General features: G+C 58.8%; 1 protein-coding gene across 16 annotated transcripts in view; it reads left to right on the top strand.

Moving 5' to 3' along the window:
• Positions 1 to 4,815: 4,815 nt before the first annotated feature.
• LOC117644366 overlaps positions 4,816 to 10,999 on the top strand; it is a 30,298-nt gene continuing 24,114 nt past the window's right edge. For 15 of the 16 annotated variants that reach the window (XM_034383748.1, XM_034383757.1, XM_034383761.1 and 12 more), the window contains exon 1: positions 4,816 to 4,979. The gene's annotated coding sequence lies outside the window, so the exon portion shown is untranslated. Of the gene's footprint in view, positions 4,980 to 5,066; positions 5,335 to 10,999 lie in introns of all 16 variants that reach the window. The other variant, XM_034383746.1, reaches the window with a different exon arrangement.

Genomic DNA, 10,999 nt, shown 5'->3' with positions numbered 1-10,999 from the left:
TCCCGCACGGGAGCGAGAGAGACAGAGCGACTGCCGTCCAGCTGATTATTTCCTCGCCAAGGAACGAAGAACAGGTCGCGGAGTGGCTTTTGGCATTGCCAGGCGTCCACGCGACCGTCGGAGCGACGTCAGAGCGGTTTCCGAGTTGTTTGGTCATCGCTCTGTCTCTCTCGCACCCCTACGCAACACTCCGCGAGAGACGTTGCACTGGAAACACTAGCAGAGAGTCCGCAAATACCACGCCTGTCATCGAGAAGGGCATTCTCTGCACACATTTTTACGTATTTTTCTGATCGGTTTCAGATTTTTAGTTGTGGGTCAGTGGTGTTATACTGGAACCGCAGTGCTCCGCCAAAATAATTCCGTTTTCGCGACTTTACTTTTATTAGCGGGGAAGGTCAGCTGCTTCTCGCTCTTCCATTCAGCAGCCCGGCCGGCATGGACCGCCGGCCGTCCGCGCGGACTAGGCCTTGTGGAAAATGTGTCGAAAAAAGAAGAAAGGAAACCGGACATTGTTCTTTTTTTGTATATAATCGTTTTAAACGAGTCACGGCATGTTTGTTGCATGTCGGTGAATCTCGCGCACAAAGTTGCGGACCTATCTTGAGAGCGATCTGCGTAGAGTCGTCAACACTATCCTGGCAATGAGTCCTTGAAACGTTTTAGATGTCACATTCAGTTATTATCTCAGTTTATTCTAGGCGACGCACAACTCCTACCTATCTAACAACGATCCGCCGTACTGTGCCGACACTTCTTTTGCGCTAAGGACAAGCCGGTTCATAGGAACGTATCTCCAGGTCTACTTCCAGACCTAGTAAACACCTCAACACCTAGCGACTTTGTAGTGCCACAGATATGGGGGCAAGTGTGTCGAGTGAGAGACGAGTTTTCAGGACGAAGGTTCCTCCGCCCTGCACTCTTAAAACCTTGCCTATCAGTAAAGCCCTTTTAAAGTATTCCGAGCAAAGCAGGGAAATTACTCCGTAAGCGTGCGAGAAATAAAGTCGTGTAGCGAAGTACATCAAGACAGTCATGTGGCCAAGTGAGTACAGTCGCGCTCAACATAAGTTGTGAGGTTTTTTCGCAGAGTGGCTCCAAATAATAATCCTCTCCGAGGACGTCAAGGACGTCAAGGACGCCGGGGACGCCTCCGTGGCTCCGCCGCGCGCCGCGGCTGCCTTCGGCTGCCAGCATCCTTCTCACTCTCACCTGCAAGGCCGGCGCGTTGGCCCTGTCTGTCTGTCTGTCTGCGGGCAGATCTGCCTCGTAGTCCTGGGACCGAAAGTGTCTGCGGCGGGGCGGGCACGGGCCGCGGCGGGCCACCACGGGCCCCACGCAGCGGCGGATCCGACGGCTTGTTGTTGACTGACGGCGCGGCGTCGTCGTCGGCCGCGACGGCGGGGAACACCAGCACCGGCAGGTCGCGGAGTCGCCTCGCTTCGCCTCGTCGCAACTCGTCTCGTCCCGTCGGGGCACTGCGGCCCGTGCCTGTGGCGCGGCGGCGGCGCGGCCGGCGGGCAGGCAACAGATAGTACGGGCCTGCGGCGGGGCGCGGCGGGGCCGGTCGTTCCCTGCGCCTCCCCTCCCCTCCCCTCCCCTCCCGCCGCGCTTCCCCTACTTCCTTATCCTCCTCCCCCACCCCGCCACACCCCGCCCCGCCCCGGTGCCATGCGTGCCATGCGGCCGGCCGCCAAAAGGTGGGTTATGTTTGAACGGCGCCGAGCCTGGGCCGGCCTCTCTCTCTCTCTCTCTCTCTCTCTCTCTCTCTCTCTCTCTCTCTCTCTCTCTCTCTCTCTCTCTGTGCATCGGCCTTCGATCCAAACAAATGCACCGACTGCAACTGACGTTAACGAGGGGCGCGACGTCAATGTTGCCGCCGTGAGTGGGCGAAAATTACCGCGACGCACGCAGTGTCGAGAGGGTTGCCAACCTCCGCCTGCCTGCCTAGCGGCTGCATTAGCCCGGGTATTGCCGGGTAGGCAGGCTGAGGGTGGCAACCCTAGCGACAATGGTGCATCGCGGTGACTCCTGCCTCCTTCGGCTGTGCGCCGCAGTCACAGCAACTCGACCGACTTGGAGTGTGTCACACCCAACTTCGAGTGTGTCACACACTCCCGATCCACCCGATCCATCTGATTAAGATGGCAGTGTTCCTGTTTCGACTTTCGTCCAGCAAAATGTTTGTCACACTGACCCAGAGGCAGATAGCCGTGCCGCGGCGGGACGCTCCATGAGTGCGAGAGAGACAGCGCTAAGCCGCCCTTCGGCCGCTTATCACTCCAATACGGAAAAGGCGAGGAAAGGCGAGCCGAACCGGCCGAGGCCGGACTAACCAACGAGTTTAGCACCGCGGTGCAATATCGGGAGTAGTGTTTCGTCGGTGCGTCTCTGCCTCACTCGTAGGGCGCCCCGTGGGGGTGCGAGAGAGACAGAGCGACGAAACGACCCAGCACACAGTGGGCCAGAAGACCGGTAGAGGCGGCCAAAACTCTAGACGCGTTTTGAGCTCCAGAGTCGCTAAACAGGACTCGAACTGAACGTGGGTAGTGCCCCTTTGGGAGCGCGACAATGTGCACGGTGTGCCCCAGCGGGCCATTAGTGGTAATTGCCGCCCCAGTGCGCTACTTCCGGTGTCTTGCTGACAGTCAGTCAATCGACGACGACGACAACAACAACAACAACAGAGAACTGACAGCAGAAGGGCGCTCAACAAAAACCACGTCTAACCTAACCCAACCCAACCTAACGGCAGCTGGATGCTTTGCAGGGTTGGTGTGTTGCATGCAAACTGCGAGGCTATTTTCATGGGGGTCGTTTAATCGTGTGCGTTTTGTTTTTCTGACTCTGTGCGCCAACGACAGTGAAAATGATCTATTTATGACTGGTTCAAGCCAGTCGTCGGAAGGACAGATTGCACTATCCGACCGACCAGGAGAGCGGCCTCGACCACTCTGCCTATGGCCGCCAGCTGGTGATGCCCTGGGATCGTCGCCCTGTCTCTCTCGCACTCACGGGGCGTCCCGGAGGAGTGCGAGAGTGACAGACAACCCTTCAGAATCAGGTGGCTGCCGGTTGATTTGCCCAGTGGGGCCCGAGGGCCATGTGCAATGCGGCCTTGGCAGTGCCTTGGCAGTGCCTAGGCTGTGCAGGGAAATGGCCCAGCCCCGTTTTCACGTCTAGTCCTATCTCGTGTTTTGAGAGTCGGCTCGTGCTCAACCTGCACACTGCTCGCTGCGCACACCAGCACTAGAAAAAAAGAAACGAAACAAAATAAGAGCCAGCGGAAAAGAAAAACTGGCATTTGGATGCTTTTAATTTCGACAGTGGATTTGATAGAATATTTGCCATCTGCTGATGATGAACTGAACAGTGGAACAGCAAACAAAAAGGTCTTTTAGACAGATGCCACATTTATGATGATTAAATTTTTATTTGAAGACGTACTTTTTGTTTGTTTTTTTTTCTAATTTGCTGAGTTTGGGGACGTCTTTTCTCCATATTCCAGGTCGGAGCGTACGAGCTCGCTCGTGTGACATGTGACTGAGCACTGCGGACACGCCGCGGGACGCGACTACCGCCGCGACAGGTGCCTGCTCGGGTGCCTGGCTCTCCCTCGCGTGTCAAAACTCGACATGAGCGTGTCTCTGTCTGTCTGTCTGTCTGTCTGTCTGTCTGTCTGTCTGTCTGTCTGTCTTCTCTCTCTCTCTCTCTCTCTCTCTCTCTCTCTCTCTCTCTCTCTCTCTCTCTCTCTTTTTCCGCGAGGTGGCCTAGAACGGTCTGTCCCGATGGCTGTCCGATGCACACCTCCCTACTCGCTAGAGTCGCGTCCCGGCGCCGGCCGCAACACGCCTCTCTGGCACGCCACGCCGCGGACTGCTCCGTCTCTCTCGCACCCACACGGGCCGCCCCACGAGTGCGAGAGAGACAGAGTGACGAGAACGACTCTCGGAGCGAGCCTGCTGTACCGAGCGTGGCCATGGCGTGCTCTTGTTTTCACACAAAGTAAAAAAGCGGCGCTCTTGTACCCCGCCACTGTCAAAAACCGGCTCTCGGTTCGATACGCCGAAGGTTGGCCCCCCGCTCCCTTTTCCCTTTTCCTCGGGGAATAAATTTGGGATGGTACTCCTTGGAAAATACAGTAAGCCAGAGTACCGCACCCCGGACGGCACACAGTGGGCCAGAAGACCGGTGGCGGCGGCCTAAACTCTAGGCGCGTTTTGAGCTCCAGAGTCGCTAAATGGGACTCGAACCGAGCGTGTGGCCCCACCAATGGATTCGAGTCCTGTTTAGCGACTCTGGAGCTCAAAACGCGTCTTAGAGTTTTGGCCGCCATACCGGTCTTCTGGCCCACTGTGCGGCAGGCGTCCATTGCCCACCGCGAACGATATTTTGTCAGAACATAACAACTCGCATGAATATGAGGTGGCGAAAACGAAGCACGTGTTTCATTGACCGACCTACCAGCGCCGCTCGCCTGGTCTCCGCCAATACCCCGTGTGGCTCGTTGCGTCGAGACTCCACGCCTCACGACGCTCCATGCCGTCGCTACTCCACGCCGAGGGCGTCTCCTTCGCCCAAGAGCACTTCCGTTCAGTTTGAAAAAAATGACGAAACTGATGCTGTGCGACGAGCGCAGGTTGACTGCCAAACTAACGAGGTTCCCGAGTGGTTGCCATTTCTGCGGCCGTCTTCAAACTTTCCCGCCGGGTAAGGCGGCCGCAGTCGAGAGCTCGATCTACCAATCGATTAGTCGACTTTCGCCGCCGCCCGCCGTGCAGTGCTGCCCTCTGGACGCGACTCGGCGAACCAGGGGCGGAGGCGAGTGGCACTGGTTCGGTGCAGAACTTGTTTTGACGTTTTGTTTGTGTGACTCGCCGTCTGCTGTGTCTTCTGGCCGTGTTTTTCTTGGTGTGGGAGTGCACCCGGGTGCAAACACTCCGGGAGCAAGCTCCGCGAACCGCAGCATTTGGGAAACGGTGAGCGCCAGCCTTTTGTTTATTCTTAGTTCCTCGCGACTGGTGACTGGTATTGATTTATCCCATCCCTGGCCGTCTGGCCCTAAGGTCCTGCCTACGCCTGGCTCAATTTAGGCGCTGGACATCGACCGCTGGAGGCGTTAAAGTCGTAATTGGGTCCGAATCGGGTCGCGTTGAAGCGTTCAAGTCGAGCCTCGGTCGCGGCAGCCTTACCTCGGCAACCCGTCGGAGCGGAGAGCATGGACCCTGAGCCTGCCAGAGCCACTTAGGTGGAGGTTATGGTGTGGCAGTGTGGCAGCACCACTTGCAGGACGGTGCCTGGCTCCTCATGGGGTGCAAAAACCGATGCCTTGTGGTGAGTGAATACCGGGAGGCTGTCACTGGCTCGTCTCTCTGTTTCAATTTTTTTCCGCTGCTGAATTTCCTGTGGTCATGTCAGTAAATTCAGAGGCTCTTGCGATCTCAAGGAGTGACTTAATGCCCTGCCCAAACCAAATGGTTTTGCACGCTTCCTTTTACCTTATCCTGAGGACCTTCAGTGAAGCTCAAGCTTCACAGTGACCTGGGCATGTCATAAACTTTTGTTTACGTTCATTCAATCTCCTTTGTGCTACTCCATTAGCCAGGTTCGTTCAATTTTCTGTACCGTCATGTCATTGAATGAAACATTAGTTTTGTGTAGTTGTGGATTTCTGAAAGTTTAACAGTTTGCCCCAACTGTAGCAGTTTCTTGTCATTGTTTGCATTAATATTTTTAAAGTCTTGTTCTGTTCGAAATGGAGTGGAGAATGAACAGAAAGCCTCACAGTGTTCAGTGCAATACTGGTTTCCAAGAAGATTTAAATCTAGTTTGCTTGTCTAGATTGGATGAATTAACATTGTTCATAATGAATTGCAATGACTGTTGCGTATTTCCCTTCTGGTTTCTCAAGTCCTTCGTAGCCTCCTGACCCAGTGGGCTTCCTTATTGCGAATCGCAATAATTGTGAAAATAATGTCTGCGGGGCACATTCAGTCTCTTCCTTTGATCTTCTCAGCTGACAGTCCAGAAACCAGAAGAGAAAATCTGGAGACTGCAGCAATCCTGGTTCGAATGGTCAACCAGCCCCTAGGACTCACAGTGGGTCAGAAGACCATTGTAGGAGGTCAGAATTCCGGACGGGTTTTTAGCTCCAGAGTCGCTGAATGGGACTCGAACCGCACGTGTGACCCCACCAATGGGTTCCTCGTTCGGAGAGCAATCCATTGGTGGGGTCAAACGCTCGATTCGAGTCCCATGCTGCGACTCTGGAGCTCAAACCGCGACCCGTGTCCAGCCAGCCCAGCTGATCGCATTACGTCATCGTTTGATTCAGCCGGCTTCCCCGGCAATGACGTCATCCCTGCGGAGCGAAGGGGCGGGGGTGGAGGTGGAGGGTGGAGCCTAGCCGGCGTCGACCGCGCCGCGCCAGGCCGCACGGGCCTCCACGGAGGTGTAGCGTGTACAGTCATCGCCAGGGCGTGCCAGTGTGCCAGCCCACCCTTCCTGGAACCTCACTGCGGGTTGGGGTGGATCCTGACGTCCTGGACCGGACCTCCAAGGGCTCATCTTGCGTCCTACACTGTAGGGCGCTCGCGCTGCCCTTTCCGGGTCTTTTTCGCTGCCTTTTTACGCTCTGCATTCTTGCGCTGTCGCAGTCGTCTCTCTCTGGGCGTCCCAGAAGGTGCGAGAGAGGCAGAGCGACGAAAGCACTGGCAGACTCTAATCCCGTCGTCGTCGTCGTGCGGGGCAGCGCGGCCAACTGACCCCCTTGCCAAAGCGCTCTGTCTCTCTCTCCCTCGCTCTCGCGGGGCCGGGGCGTTCCGCGGCGGTGCGAGAGAGACAGAGACTCGCATCCCATTTGCATCCCCTTTCCACGCGACGCGGTTAGCAATGGTAATTCCGACGGATATTTGTTTGAATATCCGCGGCGGACGGCCGGACCACGGCCTGACCAGGGTGGGGGAGGCACAGTGGGCCAGAAGACCGGTGGAGGCGGACAAAACTCTCGACGCGTTTTGAGCTCCAGAGTCGCTAAATGGGACTCGAACCGAACGTGTGACCCCACCGGATTGCTCTCCGAACGAGGAATCCATTGGTGGGGTCACACGTTCGGTTCCAGTCCTGTTTAGCGACTCTGGAGCTCAAAACTCGTCTGGAGTTCTGGCCGCCTCCGCCGGTCTTCTGGCCCACTGTGCGAGCGAGAGAGAATCGCACCGCCTGTCTCTCTCCCTCCGTAGGCGCGTGCAAGGGCGTGGGGAAAGTTAGTGGCAGATGTCACCCAAAAGATGTGTCTGTGTGAATGGATTGCATAGTATTGACGGGGCTGTGCACGTGGGGACGCACGTGTCTCACACACACACTACCGCACACCTCTCTCTCTGTCTCTCTCACCACACGTATGGTTTCCGTATCGTTGCATTGGCTGCGCGCACTCCTGCGCCAATCTTCCCGATTGTTGACCCACCCATTCACTTTTATCCTCGATTCCCCGTCCGCCATTTTCCCTCTTCTTCCGCTGTCCCCCCCCCCCATTTTCCCCCGTTCTCTCCAAGCAGCCGGAACATCTCCCGCCTCCGTTGGTCTCGATACACTTGTCCACGCCCGTCTCGCACCCCCGCTCTGTCTCTCTCGCACCCATGGGGCGCCCCGCGTCGGTGCGAGAGAGACAGAGCGACGCTGGTCCTCGGCGACATCTGTAGGCTGGCTGGCCGGGCCGGGCCGTGGCGACGGAAGACGACGAAATCCACTTGGGGGTTGACTGCAGCCATCCGCCCGCCCGGCCGGCAGGCCGCCTCATTCCGAGAGTCGTTTCGTCGCCCTGTCTCTCTCGCACTCGTGCGGCGTGCCGTGTAGGTGCGAGAGGGACAGCGTGACGAAAACGACTCTCGGAATCAGTCTGCAGGCCGCCACGCCACGCCACGCCCTCGGAGCAGCGCAGCCAGCCCCGCCCGGCGCCACCCTCCGGGAGGGTTGCCTGCGGTCTCCCCCCCCCCTCCTCCGCCACCCCGGGCGAGCCGGGCCCACGGCCTGGCCGGCGCGAGGGCTCTGCCGCCACCCCGCCGCCCCCTCGCCGTCCTCGCCGCCGCCAGCCACGTGCAGGGCCGTACGCTGGCGGTGCTGGCGGTACGCTGGCGGTACACTGGCGTCGCTAGTGGCGCTGCAGGCCGGCGCGGAGCACGACGCGTGTCGCGGACCCGGCGATCCGCGGACCGACACCTCGCGGACGACGCCGGCGTCAAACCGCCGTCAGCGCGTTTTTAACGGCCGCCGCGTCGTGTGTGACGCACTGTGTGAGTGTCCCGACGCGTGATTGGGCGGCCGAAAGTGCGGCCCTGTCGGCGCCTGCCACCGCATGAGGTACGACACGGACGATTCAATCTTGCCAGTGTAGTACAACACCCCTTGGAGGGGTCCTGGTGAATGAGTGCTCCGAGTCTGTGGGTATACACTGGAGGCGCTCGACGGGGTCCACGTCGAAGTGAGTGCGAAGCGAATCGCTAGACGACGCTCGTACAGTGTGGGGCACGGCGGCGCCCTGTTGCCAGCCGAGGCGTCCTGGTGTAGGACGTCTGTGTCATCAGCATAATGAATGCGACGTCCCGAAGGCCCCTCGGAACGCCCCGACCCGAACGCCGAGGCAGCGCGACTCCGACCCGCGCGGCGTCTCGGAGCGCCACAGGCTGCTCGACGGCCTTACAGTGGATTTGCCAGAAGACCGGTGGAGGCGGCCGAAACTCCAGACGCGTTTTGAGCTCCAGAGTCGCTAAATGGGACTCGAACCGAACGTGTGACCCCCACCAATGGATTCCTGGGTTCGGAGAGCAATCCATTGGTGGGGTCACACGTTCAGTTCGAGTCGAAAATTGGCCCGGGTGGAGGAGCGCCTGCAGGTAGGCAACGCGAACTCAGCCCTGTCTGCGCGTTGCCTACCCGGCACGGCGTTCGGCCTAGCCCGGCCGAGGCGAGCCGTCTGTCTCTCTCTCTCTCTCTCTGTCCGCGACAAACTTGCGTCAGATTCCATTTCCCATTTCCGCCCTTTTACTACAACGCTCTTCCCGGCCGTTGTTTCTCTCTTTTCTTTTTGCGCCAATCTTGTTTTTACTTTGATGGCGAAAAGCGCGCGCAAATGTCACTCTCCGCACCGCCTCGCTCTCCCTCTCTCCCTGCCGCCGCCTCGCGCCTTCCGTCCCCGCCTTTTCGTTGGGCTAATTTGCTGTTTAAATTGAAATTTGGCCTCTCGGCGTCTCACACGTTATAAGGGTCTGGCCTCCGGGGTCTCCAGGCGGCGTTTGGGTGCTCCAGGCGGCCTCCAGGCGGCCCCCAGGGCCTGCAGAGGCTGCAGGGCGCCCCCTACAGTCCCTTGAAGGGCGCTTGACCCCCGCATTTCATTTTGTCGTCCAAAGTGGGGAGCGGGGGGGGGGATGATGGTAATGAGAAAGGAGGGGGGAGCTGGGACGGCAGTGAGCTTGTAGTATCTAGGTTGCCTCGGCAGAAAAAAAGCAGCTAAAAACTGCAGTTTTTGGAGGTGTGTGTGTCGAAACGACCCGTCGAGCACCGCGTGAATCCTGACTCGTTGTGACAGCGTTTTAGCAGAGTTGACTTGATTTCGTTTCGGAAGCGACGGGAGGGAGTACAACGTAAGCGCTCACAGGTTATATAGGAAAATGGGAGCAGTGAAAGATGAAAAGAATAAAATAATAATAAACGAGACACCGGTGCCAGCGCAGCAGCTGGATTCGAAACGATATATTGATTGTATTGGAAAAGTGGAGGTGCGTTTCTGCTGAGCCGATACTTCTGTCTGTCTGTCTGTCTGTCTGTCTGTCTGTCTGTCCGTCTGTCCGCCCGCCCTCCGCACCCATACTAAGGCCCTATCGATTGCAAGGCGGTACTGTGCGGCAGCAGCAGGGCGGTGTGGGTACTCCGGTACCACAACGCACAGTGGGCCAGAAGACCGGTGGAGGTGGCCAAAACTCCGGACGCGTTTTGAGCTCCAGAGTCGCTAAGTGGGACTCGAACCGAACGTGTGACCCCACCAATGGATTCCTCGTTCGGAGAGCAATCCATTGGCAGGGTCACACGTTCGGTTCGAGCCCCATTCAGCGACTCTGGAGCTCAAAACGCGTCTAGAGTTTTGGCTGCCTGCACCGGTCTTCTGGCCCACTGTGCCACGGCGCACCAGCGGCACCAGCGCACGCACGCGGGCTAGGCCTTGCCGCCACTTGAACACCATTTCCCTGGCCTTTTGCATCGGCAGGGGGATGCCTGTCGGGGGTGCTGCCCGGCCAGGCCCGGCCGCTGTCTCGCGTGCCTCTCCGCTTCCGGCCTGCTTCCGGTTGGCGCGGGTTCGCGCCCCCTGCCTGCCAGCCTCGTCGGCCCCGCCGGCCCGGCAGACTCATTTAATTGGCAAAAGTTGGCTGCGATAATGTCTATCCGCGATTTGTCAGACGGACGGGACGTATCGGCTGCCCGGGGCGAGGGGAGGCACAGTGGGCCAGAAGACCGGCGGAGGCGGCCAAAACTCTAGACGCGTTTTGAGCTCCAGAGTCGCTAAATGGGACTCGAACCGAACGTGTGACCCCACCAATGGATTGCTCTCCGAACGAGGAATCGAGTCCTGCTTTTAGCGACTCTGGAGCTCAAAACGCGTCTGGGGCTTCGGCCGCCTCCACCGGTCTTCCGGCCCACTGTAGGGGGGCTCATCTTGCCCGGAGAGAGTGGCGGAGTCCCTGGAAGAGGGAGGGAGGGAGGGAGGGGGGCGCTGATCCGCCGTCGCCCGCAACTTTTCCGCCTCCGGTGGGAGTACCCGGGCTACTCGGTCACTCCGTGGAGCTGCTGTCTCTGTCGCACTCGCGCGGTGCCTCGTGGGGGTGCGAGAGGGACGGCGCGGGGCGGGGCGGGGCGGGGCGGGGCGGGGCGGGGCGGCGCGCTGAGCACGTTTTATGGAATACTCGGGGCGCCATTGCGGGGCGTTTGCAGGCGGCGCGAGGCTCGGCGC

Source organism: Thrips palmi, unplaced genomic scaffold, assembly GCF_012932325.1.
Source record: "Thrips palmi isolate BJ-2018 unplaced genomic scaffold, TpBJ-2018v1 HiC_scaffold_18, whole genome shotgun sequence".
NCBI classification, from domain to species: Eukaryota; Metazoa; Arthropoda; class Insecta; order Thysanoptera; family Thripidae; genus Thrips; species Thrips palmi.
Note: the sequence above shows the minus strand (reverse complement) of the source record. Positions and strands in the feature narration are given on the sequence as shown.